We start from the raw sequence: 15,814 nt of genomic DNA, 5'->3' as shown, positions 1-15,814 counted from the left end.
TGATAGTTATGGTGGGAAGTAGTGGATGTAGTGGTGGTGGTGGGTAGACAGTGACTTTAGTAGTGGTTGGTAGATAGTGGCTGTAGTGGTTGTGGGTAGATAGTGGCTGTAGTGGTGGTGGATAGATAGTGGCTGTAGTGGTGGTGGGTAGATAGTGGCTGTAGTGGTGGTGGATAGATAGTGGCTGTAGTGGTGGTGGGTAGATAGTGGCTGTAGTGGTGGTGGGTAGATAGTGGCTGTAGTAGTTGTTGGTAGATAGTGGCGTTAGTGGTTTTGGGTAGATAGTGGCTGTAGTGGTGGTAGGTAGATAGTGGTCGTGTAGGCAGTGGCTGGTGGTGGGTAGATAGTGGCTGTAGTGGTGGTGGGTAGACAGTGGCTGTAGTGGTGGTGGGTGGCAGTGGCTGTAGTGGTGGTGGGTAGACAGTGGCTGTAGTGGTGGTGGGTAGACAGTGGCTGTAGTGGTGGTGGGTAGATAGTGGCTGTAGGGGTGTTGGATAGATATTGGCTGTAGTGGTGGTGGGTAGATAGTGGCTGTAGTGGTGGTTGGTAGATAGTGGCTGTAGTGGTGGTGGATAGATAGTGGCTGTAGTGGTGGTGGGTAGATAGCTGCTGTAGTGGTGGTGGGTAGATAGTGGCTGTAGTGGTGGTGGCTAGATAGTGACTGTTGTGGTGGTGGGTAGAAAGTGGCTGTAGTAGTGGTGGGTAGATAGTGGCTGTAGTAGTGGTTGGTAGATAGTGGCTGTAGTGTTGGGGGTAGATAGTGGATGTAGTGGTGGGGGTAGATAGTGGCTGTAGTGGTGGTGGGTAGATAGTGGCTGTAGTGGTGTTGGATAGATAGTGGCTGTAGTGGTGGTGGGTAGATCGTGGCTGTAGTGGTGGGGGTAGATAGTTGCTGTAGTGGTGGTGGGTAGATAGTGGCTGTAGTGGTGGTGGGTAGATAGTGGCTGTAGTAGTTGTTGGTAGATCGTGGCTGTATTGGTGGGGAGTAGATAGTGGCTGGCTGTATTGGTAGTGGTGGGTAGATAGTGGCTGTAGTGGTGGTGGTGAGTGGTGGTGGGAGTAGACTGTAGTGGTGGAGGGTAGACAGTGACTGTTGTGGTGGTGGGTAGATACTGACTATAGTGGTGGTGGGTAGATAGCGACTGTAGTGGTGGAGGGTAGACAGTGACTGTTGTGGTGGGTGGTAGATACTGACTGTTGTGGTGGGGGGTAGACAGTGACAATAGTGGTGGTGGGTAGACAGTGACAATAGTGGTTGTGGGTAGATAGCGACTGTAGTGGTGGGTGGTAGATACTGGCTGTAGTGGTGGGTGGGATACTGGCTGATAGAAACTGACTGTAGTGGTGGGTGGTAGATACTGACTGTTGTGGTGGGGGGTAGACAGTGTCAATAGTGGTGGTGGGTAGACAGTGACAATAGTGGTTGTGGGTAGATAGCGACTGTAGTGGTGGGTGGTAGATACTGGCTGTAGTGGTGGGTGGTAGATACTGGCTGAAGTGGTGGTGGGTAGAAACTGACTGTTGTGGTGGGGGGTAGATACTGCCTGTTGAGGTGGTGGGTAGATAGTGGCTGTAGTGGTGGTGGGTAGATAGTGGCTGTAGTGGTGGTGGGTAGATAGTGACTGTAGTGGTGGGGGGATAGATAGTGGCTGTAGTGGTGGGGGGGTAGATTGTGGCTGTAGTGGTGGGGGGTAGATAGTGAAGTGGTGGTGGTGTGTTTATAGTGACTGTCGTTGTGGGGGGTAGATACTGACTATAGTGGTGATGGGTAGATACTGTCTGTAGTGGTGACCGGTAGATAGTGGGTGTAGTGGTGGTTGGTAGATAGTGGCTGTTGTGGTGGTGGGTAGACAGTGACTGTAGTAGTGGTGGGTAGATAGTGACTGTAGTGTTGGGGGTAGATAGTGGATGTAGTGGTGGGGGTAGATAGTGGCTGTAGTGGTGGTGGGTAGATAGTGGCTGTAGTGGTGGTGGGTAGATAGTGGCTGTAGTGGTGGTGGGTAGATAGTGGCTGTAGTGGTGTAGTGGTGGTAGATAGTGGCTGTAGTAGTTGTTGGTAGATAGTGGCGTTAGTGGTGGTGGGTAGATAGTGGCTGTAGTGGTGGGGGTAGATAGTGGCTGTAGTGGTGGTGGGTACATAGTGGCTGTAGTGGTGGTGGGTAGATAGTGGCTGTAGTGGTGGTGGGGAGACAGTGACTGTAGTGGTGGTGGGTAGACAGTGGCTGTAGTGGTGGTGGGTAGATAATGGCTGTAGTGGTGGGAGTAGATAGTGGCTGTAGTGGTGGTGGGTAGACAGTGGCTGTAGTGGTGGTGGGTAGAGATTGACTGTAGTGGTGGTGGGTAGATATTGGATGTAGTGGTGGTGGGTAGATATTGGCTGTAGTGGTGGTGGGTAGATAGTGACTGTAGTGGTGGTTGGTAGATAGTGGCTGTAGTGGTGGTGGGTAGATAGTGGCTGTAGTGGTGGTGGCTAGATAGTGACTGTAGTGGTGGTGGGTAGATAGTGGCTGTAGTAGTGGTGGGTAGATAGTGGCTGTAGTAGTGGTTGGTAGATAGTGGCTGTAGTGTTGGGGGTAGATAGTGGATGTAGTGGTGGGGGTAGATAGTGGCTGTAGTGGTGGTGGGTAGATAGTGGCTGTAGTGGTGTTGGATAGATAGTGGCTGTAGTGGTGGTGGGTAGATCGTGGCTGTAGTGGTGGGGGTAGATAGTGGCTGTAGTGGTGGTGGGTAGATAGTGGCTGTAGTGGTGGTGGGTAGATACTGACTATAGTGGTGTTGGTAGATAGTGACTGTAGAGGTGGGGGGTAGAAATGGTCTGTAGTGGTGACTGTTAGATAGTGGCTATAGTGGTGGTTGGTAGACAGTGACTGTAGTAGTGGTGGGTAGATAGTGACTGTAGTGTTGGGGGTAGATAGTGGATGTAGTGGTGGGGGTAGATAGTGGCTGTAGTGGTGGTGGGTAGATAGTGGCTGTAGTGGTGGTGGGTAGATAGTGGCTGTAGTGGTGGTGGATAGATAGTGGCTGTAGTGGTGGTGGGTAGATAGTGGCTGTAGTGGTGGTGGGTAGATAGTGGCTGTAGTAGTGGTTGGTAGATAGTGGCTGTAGTGGTTGTGGGTAGATAGTGGCTGTAGTGGTGGTGGATAGATAGTGGCTGTAGTGGTGGTGGGTAGATAGTGGCTGTAGTGGTGGTGGATAGATAGTGGCTGTAGTGGTGGGGGGTAGATAGTGGCTGTAGTGGTGGTGGGTAGATAGTGGCTGTAGTAGTTGTTGGTAGATAGTGGCGTTAGTGGTTTTGGGTAGATAGTGGCTGTAGTGGTGGTAGGTACATAGTGGCTGTAGTGGTGGTGGGTAGATAGTGGCTGTAGTGGTGGTGGGGAGACAGTGACTGAAGTGGTGGTGGGTAGATAGTGGCTGTAGTGGTGGTGGGGAGACAGTGACTGTAGTGGTGGTGGGTAGACAGTGGCTGTAGTGGTGGTGGGTAGACAGTGGCTGTAGTGGTGGTGGGTAGATAGTGGCTGTTGTGGTCGTGGGTAGGCAGTGGCTGTAGTGGTGGTGGGTAGACAGTGGCTGTAGTGGGGGTGGGTAGACAGTGGCTGTTGTGGTGGTGGGTAGGCAGTGGCTGTAGTGGTGGTGGGTAGACAGTGGCTGTAGTGGTGGTGGGTAGACAGTGGCTGTAGTGGTGGTGGGTAGATAGTGGCTGTAGTGGTGTTGGATAGATAGTGGCTGTAGTGGTGGTGGGTAGATAGTGGCTGTAGTGGTGGTTGGTAGATAGTGGCTGTAGTGGTGGTGGATAGATAGTGGCTGTAGTGGTGGTGGGTAGATAGTGGCTGTAGTGGTGGTGGGTAGATAGTGGCTGTAGTGGTGGTGGCTAGATAGTGACTGTTGTGGTGGTGGGTAGATAGTGGCTGTAGTAGTGGTTGCAGATAGTGGCTGTAGTGGTGGTTGGTAGATAGTGGCTGTAGTGGTGGGGGTAGATAGTGGCTGTAGTGGTGGGGGTAGATAGTGGCTGTAGTGGTGGTGGGTAGATAGTGGCTGTAGTGGTGTGGATAGATAGTGGCTGTAGTGGCTGTAGTGGTGCAGATTGTGGCTGTAGTGGTGGTGGGTAGATAGTGGCTGTAGTGGTGGGGGTAGATAGTTGCTGTAGTGGTGGTGGGTAGATAGTGGCTGTAGTGGTGGTGGGTAGATAGTGGCTGTAGTAGTTGTGGTGGTGGCTGTATTGGTGGGGTAGATAGTGGCTGTAGTGGTGGTGAGTAGACAGTGGCTGTAGTTGTGGTGGGTAGATAGTGGCTGTAGTGGTGGTGGGTAGATACTGACTATAGTGGTGGTGGGTAGATAGTGGCTGTAGTGGTGGTTGGTAGATAGTGACTGTAGTGGTGGTGGGTAGATACTGACTATAGTGGTGGTGGGTAGATAGTGACTGTAGTGGTGGAGGGTAGACAGTGACTGTTGTGGTGGGTGGTAGATACTGACTGTTGTGGTGGGGGGTAGACAGTGACAATAGTGGTGGTGGGTAGACAGTGACAATAGTGGTTGTGGGTAGATAGCGACTGTAGTGGTGGGTGGTAGATACTGGCTGTAGTGGTGGGTGGTAGATACTGGCTGTAGTGGTGGGGGGTAGAAACTGACTGTAGTGGTGGGTGGTAGATACTGACTGTTGTGGTGGGGGGTAGACAGTGTCAATAGTGGTGGTGGGTAGACAGTGACAATAGTGGTTGTGGGTAGATAGCGACTGTAGTGGTGGGTGGTAGATACTGGCTGTAGTGGTGGGTGGTAGATACTGGCTGAAGTGGTGGTGGGTAGAAACTGACTGTTGTGGTGGGGGGTAGATACTGCCTGTTGAGGTGGGGGGTAGATAGTGGCTGTAGTGGTGGTGGGTAGATAGTGGCTGTAGTGGTGGTGGGTAGATAGTGACTGTAGTGGTGGGGGATAGATAGTGGCTGTAGTGGTGGTGGGTAGATTGTGGCTGTAGTAGATAGTGAAGTGGTGGTGGTGTGTTTATAGTGACTGTCTGACTATAGTGGTGATGGGTAGATACTGTCTGTAGTGGTGACCGGTAGATAGTGGGTGTAGTGTTGGTTGGTAGATAGTGGCTGTTGTGGTGGTGGGTAGACAGTGACTGTAGTAGTGGTGGGTAGATAGTGACTGTAGTGTTGGGGGTAGATAGTGGATGTAGTGGTGGGGGTAGATAGTGGCTGTAGTGGTGGTGGGTAGATAGTGGCTGTAGTGGTGGTGGGTAGATAGTGGCTGTAGTGGTGGTGGGTAGATAGTGGCTGTAGTGGTGGTGGGTAGATAGTGGCTGTAGTAGTGGTTGGTAGATAGTGGCTGTAGTGGTTGTGGGTAGATAGTGGCTGTAGTGGTGGTGGGTAGATAGTGGCTGTAGTGGTGGTGGGTAGATAGTGGCTGTAGTGGTGGTGGGTAGATAGTGGCTGTAGTGGTGGTGGGTAGATAGTGGCTGTAGTAGTTGTTGGTAGATAGTGGCGTTAGTGGTGGTGGGTAGATAGTGGCTGTAGTGGTGGTGGGTAGATACTGACTATAGTGGTGTTGGTAGATAGTGACTGTAGAGGTGGGGGGTAGAAATGGTCTGTAGTGGTGACTGTTAGATAGTGGCTATAGTGGTGGTTGGTAGACAGTGACTGTAGTAGTGGTGGGTAGATAGTGACTGTAGTGTTGGGGGTAGATAGTGGATGTAGTGGTGGGGGTAGATAGTGGCTGTAGTGGTGGTGGGTAGATAGTGGCTGTAGTGGTGTTGGATAGATAGTGTCTGTAGTGGTGGTGGGTAGATCGTGGCTGTAGTGGTGGGGGTAGATAGTGGCTGTAGTGGTGGTGGGTAGATAGTGGCTGTAGTGGTGGGGGTAGATAGTGGCTGTAGTGGTGGTGGGTAGATACTGACTATAGTGGTGTTGGTAGATAGTGACTGTAGAGGTGGGGGGTAGAAACGGACTGTGGTGGTGTGGGGTAGATCGTGGCTATAGTGGTGGTGGGTAGATAATTACTATAGTTGTGGTGGGTAGACAGTGACAGTAGTGGTGGGGGGTAGATTCTGGCTTTCGTGGTGGTTGGTAGACAGTGACTCTAGTTATGGTGGGTAAGTAGTGGATGTAGTGGTGGTAGGTAGACAGTGACTTTAGTAGTGGTGTTTAGACAGTGACTGTAGTGGTGGTGGGTAGATAGTTACTGTAGTGGCAGTTGGTTGATAGTGGCTGTAGTGGTGGGGGTAGATAGTGGATGTAGTGGTGGGGGTAGATAGTGGCTGTAGTGGTGGTGGGTAGATAGTGGCTGTAGTGGTGTTGGTGGTGGCTGTAGATCGATCGTGGCTGTATTGGTGGGGGTAGATAGTGGCTGTAGTGGTGATGAGTAGACAGTGGCTGTAGTGGTGGTGGGTAGATAGCGACTGTAGTGGTGGAGGGTAGACAGTGACTGTTGTGGTGGGTGGTAGATACTGACTGTTGTGGTGGGGGGTAGACAGTGACAATAGTGGTGGTGGGTAGACAGTGACAATAGTGGTTGTGGGTAGATGCGACTGTAGTGGTGGGTGGTAGATACTGGCTGTAGTGGTGGGTGGGATACTGGCTGTAGTGGTAGTGAAACTGACTGTAGTGGTGGGTGGTAGATACTGACTGTTGTGGTGGGGGGTAGACAGTGTCAATAGTGGTTGTAGACAGTGACAATAGTGGTTGTGGGTAGATAGCGACTGTAGTGGTGGGTGGTAGATACTGGCTGTAGTGGTGGGTGGTAGATACTGGCTGAAGTGGTGGTGGGTAGAAACTGACTGTTGTGGTGGGTAGATACTGCCTGTTGTGGTGGGGGTAGATAGTGACTGTAGTGGTGGTGGGTAGATAGTGGCTGACTGTTAGATAGTGACTGTGTGGTGGGGGGATAGATAGTGGCTGTAGTGGTGGTGGGTAGATGGCTGACTGGGGGTAGATAGTGGTGGTGGGTGATAGTGACTGTAGTGGTGGGGGTAGATACTGACTATAGTGGTGATGGGTAGATACTGTGGTGGTGGGTAGATAGTGGGTGTAGTGGTGGTGGGTAGATAGTGGCTGTAGTGGTGGTGGGTAGACAGTGACTGTAGTGGTGGTGGGTAGATAGTGACTGTAGTGTTGGGGGTAGATAGTGGATGTAGTGGTGGGGGTAGATAGTGGCTGTAGTGGTGGTGGGTAGATAGTGGCTGTAGTGGTGGTGGATAGATAGTGGCTGTAGTGGTGGTGGGTAGATAGTGGCTGTAGTGGTGGTGGATAGATAGTGGCTGTAGTGGTGGTGGGTAGATAGTGGCTGTAGTAGTTGTTGGTAGATAGTGGCGTTAGTGGTGGTGGGTAGATAGTGGCTGTAGTGGTGGTGGGTACATAGTGGCTGTAGTGGTGGTGGGTAGATAGTGGCTGTAGTGGTGGTGGGTAGATAGTGGCTGTAGTGGTGGTGCGGAGACAGTCACTGTAGTGGTGGTGGGTAGACAGTGGCTGTAGTGGTGGTGGGTAGATAGTGGCTGTCGTGGTGGTGGGTAGGCAGTGGCTGTAGTGGTGGTGGGTAGACAGTGGCTGCAGTGGTGGTGGGTAGACAGTGGCTGTTGTGGTGGTGGGTAGTCAGTGGCTGTAGTGGTGGTGGGTAGATAGTGGCTGTAGTGGTGTTGGATAGATAGTGGCTGTAGTGGTGGTGGGTAGATAGTGGCTGTAGTGGTGGTGGGTAGATAGTGGCTGTAGTGGTGGTGGATAGATAGTGGCTGTAGTGGTGGTGGGTAGATAGTGGCTGTAGTGGTGGTGGGTAGATAGTGGCTGTAGTAGTGGTTGGTAGATAATGGCTGTAGTGGTTGTGGGTAGATAGTGGCTGTAGTGGTGGTGGATAGATAGTGGCTGTTGTGGTGGGTGGTAGATACTGACTGTTGTGGTGGGGGGTAGACAGTGACAATAGTGGTGGTGGGTAGACAGTGACAATAGTGGTTGTGGGTAGATAGCGACTGTAGTGGTGGGTGGTAGATACTGGCTGTAGTGGTGGGTGGTAGATACTGGCTGTAGTGGTGGGGGGTAGAAATCTGACTGTGGTGGTGTGGGGTAGATCGTGGCTATAGTGGTGGTGGGTAGATAATTACTATAGATGTGGTGGGTAGACAGTAACTGTAGTAGTGGGGGGTAGATTCTGGCTTTGGTGGTGGTCGGTAGACAGTGACTGTAGTTATGGTGGGTAAGTAGTGGATGTCGTGGTGGTAGGTAGACAGTGACTTTAGTAGTGGTGTTTAGACAGTGACTTAGTGGTGGTGGGTAGATAGTTACTGTAGTGGCAGTTGGTTGATAGTGGCTGTAGTGGTGGGGGTAGATAGTGGATGTAGTGGTGGGGGTAGATAGTGGCTGTAGTGGTGGTGGGTAGATAGTGGCTGTAGTGGTGGTGGGTAGATAGTGGCTGTAGTGGTGGTTGGTAGATAGTGGCTGTAGTGGTGGTGGGTAGATAGTGGCTGTAGTGGTGATGAGTAGACAGTGGCTGTAGTGGTGGTGGCTGACTATAGTGGTGGTTGGTAGATAGTGGCTGTAGTGGTTTTGGGTAGATATGGACTGTAGTGGTGGTGTGTAGATACGGACTGTATTGGTGTTGGGTAGACAGTGACAATAGTGGTGGTGTGTAGACAGTGACAATAGTGGTTGTGGGTAGATAGGACTGTAGTGGTGGGTGGTAGATACTGGCTGTAGTGGTGGGTGGTAGATACTGGATGTAGTGGTGGGGGGTAGAAACTGACTGTAGTGGTGGGTGGTAGATACTGACTGTTGTGGTGGGGGGTAGACAGTGTCAATAGTGGTGGTGGGTAGACAGTGTAGTGGTTGTGGGTAGATAGTGACTGTAGTGGTGGGTGGTAGATAGTGGCTGTAGTGGTGGTGGGTAGATAGTGGCTGTAGTGGTGGTGGGTAGAAAGTGGCTGTTGTGGTGGGGGGTAGATACTGCCTGTAGTGGTGGTGGGTAGATAGTGGCTGTAGTGGTGGTGGGTAGATAGTGGCTGTAGTGGTGGTGGGTAGATAGTGACTGTAGTGGTGGTGGGTAGATAGTGGCTGTAGTGGTGGTGGGCAGATTGTGGCTGTAGTGGTGGGGGGTAGATAGTGAAGTGGTGGTGGTGTGTTTATAGTGACTGTCGTTGTGGGGGGTAGATACTGACTATAGTGGTGATGGGTAGATACTGTCTGTAGTGGTGACCGGTAGATAGTGGGTGTAGTGGTGGTTGGTAGATAGTGGCTGTAGTGGTGGTGGGTAGACAGTTACTGTAGTAGTGGTGGGTAGATAGTGACTGTAGTGTTGGGGGTAGATAGTGGATGTAGTGGTGGGGGTAGATTGTGGCTGTAGTGGTGGTGGATAGATAGTGGCTGTAGTGGTGGTGGGTAGATAGTGGCTGTAGTGGTGGTGGGTAGATAGTGGCTGTAGTGGTGGTTGGTAGATAGTGGCTGTAGTGGTGGTGGGTAGATAGTGGCTGTAGTGGTGGTGGATAGATAGTGGCTGTAGTGGTGGTGGGTAGATAGTGGCTGTAGTGGTGGTGGGTAGATAGTGGCTGTAGTGGTGGTGGGTAGATAGTGGCTGTAGTGGTGGTGGGTAGATAGTGGCTGTAGTGGTGGTTGGTAGATAGTGGCTGTAGTGGTGGTGGGTAGATAGTGGCTGTAGTGGTGGTGGGTAGATAGTGACTGTAGTGGTGGTGGGTAGATAGTGACTGTAGTGGTGGTGGGTAGAGTGACTGTAGTGGCTGTAGTGGCTGGTGGTGGGTAGATAGTGACTGTAGTGGTGGTGGGTAGATAGTGGCTGTAGTGGTGGTGGGTAGATAGTGACTGTAGTGGTGGTGGGTAGATAGTGGCTGTAGTGGTGGGGGTAGATAGTGACTGTAGTGGTGGTGGGTAGATAGTGGCTGTAGTGGTGGTGGGTAGATAGTGGCTGTAGTGGTGGTGGGTAGATAGTGGCTGTAGTGGTGGTGGGTAGATAGTGGCTGTAGTGGTGGTGGGTAGATAGTGGCTGTAGTGGTGGTGGGTAGATAGTGGCTGTAGTGGTGGTGGGTAGATAGTGGCTGTAGTAGTGGTTGGTAGATAGTGGCTGTAGTGGTGGTGGGATAGACAGTGGCTGTAGTGGTGGCGGGTAGATAGTGGCTGTAGTGGTGGTGGGTAGATAGTGGCTGTAGTGGTGGGGGTAGATTGTGGCTGTAGTGGTGGTGGGTAGATAGTGTCTGTAGTGGTGGTGGGTAGATAGTGGCTGTAGTGGTGGTGGGTAGATAGTGGCTGTAGTGGTGGTGGGTAGATAGTGGCTGTAGTGGTGGTGGGTAGATAGTGGCTGTAGTGGTGGTGGGTAGATAGTGGCTGTAGTGGTGTTGGATAGATAGTGGCTGTAGTGGTGGTGGGTAGATAGTGACTGTAGTGGTGGTGGGTAGACAGTGACTGTAGTGGTGGTAGGTAGATAGTGGCTGTAGTGGTGGGGGGTAGATAGTGGCTGTAGTGGTGGTGGGTAGATAGTGACTGTAGTGGTGGTGGGTAGATAGTGACTGTAGTGGTGGTGGGTAGATACTGACTATAGTGGTGGTGGGTAGATACTGACTGTAGTGGTGGTGGGTAGATAGTGGCTGTAGTGGTGGTGGGTAGATAGTGACTGTAGTGGTGGTGGGTAGACAGTGACTGTAGTGGTGGTGGGTAGATAGTGACTGTAGTGGTGGTGGGTAGATAGTGTCTGTAGTGGTCTGGGTAGATAGTGATTGTAGTGTGGTGGGTAGATACTGACTATAGTGGTCGGGGGTAGATAGTGACTGTCGTGGTGGTGGTTAGATACTGACAATAGTGGTGGTGGGTAGATACTGTCTGTAGTGGTGGTGGGTAGATACTGACAATTGTGGTGGTGGGTAGATACTGTCTGTAGTGGTGGTGGGTAGATACTGTCTGTGGTGGTGGTGGGTAGATACTGACAATAGTGGTGGTGGGTAGATAGTGGTTGTAGTGGTGGTGGGTAGATACTGTCTGTAGTGGTGGTGGGTAGATACTGTCTGTGGTGGTGGTGGGTAGATACTGACAATAGTGGTGGTGGGTAGATACTGTCTGTAGTGGTGGTGGGTAGATACTGTCTGTAGTGGTGGTGGGTAGATACTGACTGTAGTGGTGGTGGGTAGATACTGTCTGTAGTGGTGGTGGGTAGATAGTGTCTGTAGTGGTGGTGGGTAGATACTGTCTGTAGTGGTGGTGGGTAGATACTGACTATAGTGGTGGTGGGTAGATACTGTCTGTGGTGGTGGTGGGTAGATACTGACTATAGTGGTAGTGGGTAGATACTGTCTGTAGTGGTGGTGGGTTAGATACTGACAATTGTGGTCGTGGGTAGATAGTGACTGTAGTGTTGGGGGTAGATAGTGGATGTAGTGGTGTTGGGTAGATACTGTCTGTAGTGGTGGTGGGTAGATACTGTCTGTAGTGGTGGTGGGTAGATAGTGTCTGTAGTGGTGGTGGGTTGATACTGTCTGTAGTGGTGGTGGGTAGATACTGACTATAGTGGTGGTGGGTAGATAATGTCTGTCGTGGTGGTGGGTAGATACTGTCTGTAGTGGTGGTGGGTAGATAGTGTCTGTAGTGGTGGTGGGTTGATACTGTCTGTAGTGGTGGTGGGTAGATACTGACTATAGTGGTGGTGGGTAGATAATGTCTGTCGTGGTGGTGGGTAGATAGTGGAGTTGGGGGGGTGTGTCTGTAAAATGACTTTGGAAAGCGGAGGTGGGACACGGTTAACACTGGTGCCGGACACACAATAGGTCAGTGAGACACAGGATAATCACACAGATTAGGGCCTCGGTTCAATCAGATGAAGTGTTAACCGGCGATAGCCAACACATATCTGATGTTTTGGCAGTGTCGGAGGTGTAACTGCGTTGGAGCTGTCAAAGCGGTGAGCAGCTGCTCTTGATTATTGTCATGAAGCCACACCCGCCCTACTCACGTTAGAAGTTATATAAAAATAATGACGCTCAAATTGAAAATGATTCAACTAAATCATTAGGATTTCTATCAGGCTAATGAAGGTGTTCAGATGTTGGATGTTAATTTGAGTCAGTTTGCTACAGCCAGGAAAATAATCCTGCAACATCTGGAAATGTTAATTGTTATCTGGATTATAATTAATGGAAATGTTTTGTAGGGGTTGATACATTTTTCGTTAAGTCAAATAAAGTCTGACTTTAAAGTGGAAATTACAAACTTTGGAAGCCTTTTTAAACCTTGAAAACTCTAGAAATTTGCATTTCATGCTGTGATGGAAAATCCTCAGCAACAAAATTGTGATCAAATTAAGATCCTGGGTAGTCCATCTGTAGATAACATCTCACATTCCTGTGTTCGAACTTGTAAACAAGGCTGCATGGGATTTCTCTCAATGCGACTCCTTGCAGCCAATGGCAAAAGTCTGGCTGGGTAGTCCACTGGTATAATGCCAGGAGCACGCGTAATACACTCTGCCTGGTAGTCCACTGACAAACAGTAATACATCTGCCTGGGTAGTCCACTGACAAACAGTAAACCTCAATGTGGATGTCAGCAAAAGTAATACACTCGCCTGGGTAGTCCACTGATTTAATAGACTGCCGTAGTTGGTCATACACTTGCCATCTGTCAAACTCCTCTGGGTAGTCCACTGACAAACAGTAATATTCTGCCTGGATAGTCCACTGACAAACAGTAATACACTGCCTGGGTAGTCCACTGACAAACAGTAATACACTCTGCCTGGGTAGTTCACTGTCAAACAGTAATACACTCTGCCTGGGTAGTTCACTGACAAACAGTAATACACTCTGCCTGGGTAGTCCACTGACAAACAGTAATACACTCTGCCTGGGTAGTCCACTGACAAACAGTAATACACTGCCTGGGTAGTCCACTGACAAACAGTAATACACTCTGCCTGGGTAGTCCACTGACAAACAGTAATACACTGCCTGGGTAGTCCACTGACAAACAGTAATACACTCTGCCTGGGTAGTCCACTGACAAACAGTAATACACTCTGCCTGGGTAGTCCACTGACAAACAGTAATACACTCTGCCTGGGTAGTCCACTGACAAACAGTAATACTCTGCCTGGGTAGTCCACTGACAAACAGTAATACACTGCCTGGGTAGTCCACTGTCAAACAGTAATACACTCTGCCTGGGTAGTCCACTGACAAACAGTAATACACTCTGCCTGGGTAGTCCACTGACAAACAGTAATACACTCTGCCTGGGTAGTCCACTGACAAACAGTAATACACTGCCTGGGTAGTCCACTGACAAACAGTAATACACTGCCTGGGTAAATCACTGACAAACAGTAATACTCTGCCTGGGTAATCCACTGTCAAACAGTAATACACTCTGCCTGGGTAGTCCACTGTCAAACAGTAATACACTCTGCCTGGGTTGTCCACTGCCTCAAACAGTAATACACTGCCTGGGTAGTCCACTGTCAAACAGTAATACACTCTGCCTGGGTAGTCCACTGTCAAACAGTAATACACTCTGCCTGGGTAGTAGACAGTCAAACAGTCATACACTCTGCCTGGGTAGTCCACTGTCAAACAGTAATACACTGCCTGGGTAGTTCACTGACAAACAGTAATACACTCTTCCTGGGTAGTCCACTGACAAACAGTAATACTCTGCCTGGGTAGTCCACTGTCAAACAGTAATACACTCTGCCTGGGTAGTTCACTGACAAACAGTCAAACAGTCACTACAAACTCTGCCTGGGTAGTCCACTGTCAAACAGTAATACACTGCCTGGGTAGTTCACTGACAAACAGCAATACACTCTTCCTGGGTAGTCCACTGACAAACAGTAATACACTGCCTGGGTAGTCAGTAATACACAGTCCAACAGTCATACACTCTGCCTGGGTAGTCCACTGACAAACAGTAATACACTGCCTGGGTAGTCCACTGACAAACAGTAATACACTGCCTGGGTAAATCACTGACAAACAGTAATACACTCTGCCTGGGTAGTCCACTGTCAAACAGTAATACACTCTGCCTGGGTAGTAGACAGTCAAACAGTCATACACTCTGCCTGGGTAGTCCACTGTCAAACAGTAATACACTCTGCCTGGGTAGTTCACTGACAAACAGTAATACACTCTTCCTGGGTAGTCCACTGACAAACAGTAATACACTGCCTGGGTAGTCCACAGTCCAACAGTCATACACTCTGTCTGGGTAGTCCACTGACAAACAGTAATACACTCTGCCTGGGTAGTCCACTGACAAACTGTAATACACTGCCTGGGTAGTCCACTATCAAACAGTAATACACTCTGCCTGGGTTGTCCTCTGTCAAACAGTAATACACTCTGCCTGGGTAGTCCACTGTCAAACAGTAATACACTCTGTCTGGGTAGTCCACTGTCAAACAGTAATACACTGCCTGGGTAGTCCACAGTCAAACAGTCATACACTCTGTCTGGGTAGTCCACTGACAAACAGTAATACACTGCCTGGGTAGTCCACTGACAAACAGTAATACACTGCCTGGGTAAATCACTGACAAACAGTAATACTCTGCCTGGGTAATCCACAGTCAAACAGTCATACACTCTGCCTCGGTAGTCCACTGTCAAACAGTAATACACTCTGCCTGGGTTGTCCACTGTCAAACAGTAATACACTGCCTGGGTAGTCCACTGACAAACAGTAATACACTCTGCCTGGGTAGTCCACTGTCAAACAGTAATACACTCTGCCTGGGTAGTAGACAGTCAAACAGTCATACACTCTGCCTGGGTAGTCCACTGTCAAACAGTAATACACTCTGCCTGGGTAGACCACTGACAAACAGTAATACACTGCCTGGGTAGTTCACTGACAAACAGTAATACACTCTTCCTGGGTAGTCCACTGACAAACAGTAATACACTGCCTGGGTAGTCCACAGTCCAACAGTCATACACTCTGTCTGGGTAGTCCACTGACAAACAGTAATACACTGCCTGGGTAGTCCACTGACAAACAGTAATACACTGCCTGGGTAGTCCACTGTCAAACAGTAATACACTCTGCCTGGGTTGTCCTCTGTCAAACAGTAATACACTCTGCCTGGGTAGTCCACAGTCAAACAGTCATACACTCTGTCTGGGTAGTCCACTGTCAAACAGTAATACACTCTGCCTGGGTAGTCCACTGTCAAACAGTAATACACTCTGCCTGGGTAGTAGACAGTCAAACAGTCATACACTCTGCCTGGGTAGTCCACTGTCAAACAGTCATACACTCTGCCTGGGTAGTCCACTGTCAAACAGTAATACACTCTTCCTGGGTAGTCCACAGTAATACACTGCCTGGGTAGTCCACAGTCCAACAGTCATACACTCTGTCTGGGTAGTCCACTGACAAACAGTAATACACTGCCTGGGTAGTCCACTGACAAACTGTAATACACTGCCTGGGTAGTCCACTGTCAAACAGTAATACACTCTGCCTGGGTTGTCCTCTGTCAAACAGTAATACACTCTGCCTGGGTAGTCCACTGTCAAACAGTAATACACTCTGTCTGGGTAGTCCACTGTCAAACAGTAATACACTGCCTGGGTAGTCCACAGTCCAACAGTCATACACTGCCTGGGTAGTTCACTGACAAACAGTAATACTCTGCCTGGGTAGTCCACTGTCAAACAGTCATACACTCTGCCTGGGTAGTCCACTGTCAAACAGTAATACACTCTGCCTGGGTAGTTCACTGACAAACAGTAATACACTGCCTGGGTAGTCCACAGTCCAACAGTCATACACTCTGTCTGGGTAGTCCACAGTCCAACAGTCATACACTCTGTCTGGGTAGTCCACTGACAAACAGTAAT

Source organism: Oncorhynchus masou, chromosome 8 (assembly GCF_036934945.1).
Source record: "Oncorhynchus masou masou isolate Uvic2021 chromosome 8, UVic_Omas_1.1, whole genome shotgun sequence".
NCBI classification, from domain to species: Eukaryota; Metazoa; Chordata; class Actinopteri; order Salmoniformes; family Salmonidae; genus Oncorhynchus; species Oncorhynchus masou.
This window is presented reverse-complemented; position numbering follows the sequence as displayed.